This window comes from Pimephales promelas, chromosome 5, assembly GCF_988280905.1.
Source record: "Pimephales promelas chromosome 5, fPimPro1.hap1.1, whole genome shotgun sequence".
In the NCBI taxonomy this organism is placed as follows: Eukaryota; Metazoa; Chordata; class Actinopteri; order Cypriniformes; family Leuciscidae; genus Pimephales; species Pimephales promelas.
Genome location: NC_142773.1, coordinates 12,262,292 through 12,264,689, shown reverse-complemented (window position 1 = coordinate 12,264,689; position 2,398 = coordinate 12,262,292). Strand labels below are relative to the sequence as shown.

Sequence of the window (2,398 nt, the reverse complement as noted above, 5' to 3'; positions counted from 1 at the left end):
ACAAGTAAAAGTACTGTAACCTTTGGCTTTTTAAAATTGTCGACCAACCGGACTACGCCACCCCCAAAGTCTGGGATGGGGGACCCTAAGAAAGTTTTCTTTTTTTCTTTTTTTTCTTCTTTTTTTTTTTTTACACAGGCGGTTCAATTAAATGATCCAGAAGCCAGAGTACAAAATGTTGAGTTACTTTATTAAATGACAAACACCATCCTTCTCTTATAACATCACACTTGGTTGGCAACCATGTTAATCAATCAAAAAAAAGAAAAAAACCCAAGCAAGATTGAACAACTACCACAGTTCACTCAACTCGCCCAAGTTTCACTCTGAGAAAAAAATAGAAACTTAAAGGAAACTCAAAAAAATGAAAACAATGTTCAAAACCAACCAAAAATACAATTAAAGAAAATAAATCAACTTACACCTCAGATTAATGAATCTGACCAATCATAATTGAAAGAAAGAACAAAAGAAACAGAAATAACACTTAAAGTAGCACAAATCAATCTGAAATAATGAAATGGGAAATACACCCCATGGGAGGAAATTAACCACGGCACAAATCAAAATAAATCAACCACAACACATCAAACACAACCCAAAAAGACCTCCCATGAAGCGATAACTTAAACAGATTTCAGAAAGGAATCATAACTACCACAAGTCTTAAAGTATAACTAATAAACAAAACACAAAGTAATTAAATTAAATTGCTAGATAAAACAAACAAATTTTGGAAATAATTGAAACCAGAAGCTTTAATTCTGACAAATCAACAAAATATAAGGTAATCAAATTCCAAAATAAGACAAACAACCTTTGAAAATAATTGAAATAAAAAAATTAAATTATAACAAATCAACAAAATATAAAGTAATCAAATTCCAAGTTTGGTGGGGGGAAAGAAACGGCGGCCGCTTGCCACGCAAGGGTTTAACGTTCTGGATACGCTACGACTCACTTAATGGAGGATCACAATAAGTCTCAATGAAAGCAGACGTGTTGAAACGCAGCCGGCAACTCAGCGAAATATTAATACTCCTAAAAATACACATCTTATTAAATTTAACAATTTAAGATAAACAACCAAACTCAATCGTTCACTCACATCAGGTGGTCAAAGCTAAGTAAGGGTTCGACCTGAATTCACACTCCTTTAGTTTACTACACGTACACCCTTATACATTTAAAAGCAATCATAGAAATACTCACGTTGCCGGTACGGTACGGCTCACTTAATGGAGAATTACAATAAGTCTCAATGAAAGCAGACGTGTTGAAACGCAGCCGGCAACTCAGCAAAGTATTAGTACTCCTAAAAATACACATCTTATTAAATTTAACGATTTAAGATAAACAAACACCTCAATCGTTCACTCACATCAGGTGGCCAAAGACCCAATAGACATAACACACCTACCATATTCTCAGAACAATCGTTGGTGCAGGAAAGACCTTTATCAATGGATCAACTCTTTCCACGCGCCAGCAGAGGAAGAAACACAACTCGCTCCTTGAGCGTAGAACGAGGGCCAGACAAACCCCTTTCCTTAGCGCCCGCGAGACTTTAAGCAGCCTACTCATTACGTCATCTGCCCATTTAAAGGGATAGTCTACTCATTCCGGTTACAGTATACAGTCAGATGTCTACTTAAGTAAAAGTACTGAAGTACTTGTTTTTAAAAGTACTTGAGTATCAAGAGTACAAGAGTACATTTTCTAAATATTGCATTACTACTGCCACAGTGCTTACATTTATGGACAGAAACATCCTACATGGAGTTATGAAAAATGTTAATGTTAATACCTTGGAGAATGTAAAAGGAATTGAAAGTAAAATCAAGTAATTTTCATCTTTTTACCATGTTGCTTTATTAAACATTTAAGAAAATTTCTGAAAATTCAGAAAATTTAAATGGTCTGGTGAGGTGGGGCCACGGGTTGGCACATTCCCGGGATGGACCTGATTCGTCTTCATCCAATGTTTTTTCTCTTATATAAATCTGACCATGGGGTTGACTTTGGGGAAATTACAGCTGAAGGTGAATGCTGACAGGTACAGGAAATAAATAAACACTTTACACGAACGCCGAGCCAAGTGAGCTGGTGAGATGTGAATGAGCCAGAACTTGGCTCGGCGTTCGTGTAAAGTGTTTATTTATTCGTGGTGGAGTTCGTGGTTCGACTGCTCGAGACTGTTTTCCCAAATATGGCTCCTGCATGTTTTCATGAAGTGGACTGTCTTTCAAAAATATCTTCGGTTTGCATGTAGGGACCCTGATTATGCTACCGTGTTAGTGTTTGGCTATTTTGAGCCTTGTTAGTGGTGTTAACTAGCGATTTTTATTTTCATTACTCTATGCCCAATATACTAGCGTTATAAGCTAAACAGTTTTTA

At 36.3% G+C, this 2,398-nt stretch overlaps 1 long non-coding RNA gene across 1 annotated transcript; it reads right to left on the bottom strand.

Annotated features, from left to right (window-relative positions):
• Positions 1-290: 290 nt before the first annotated feature.
• Positions 291-1,560, bottom strand: LOC148981396 (uncharacterized). The gene is made up of 3 exons (XR_016168621.1): positions 1,421-1,560; positions 1,213-1,315; positions 291-1,041 (listed from the first exon to the last, which is right to left on the bottom strand). It is a non-coding gene; the product is annotated as an uncharacterized LOC148981396 (long non-coding RNA).
• Positions 1,561-2,398: the final 838 nt, after the last annotated feature.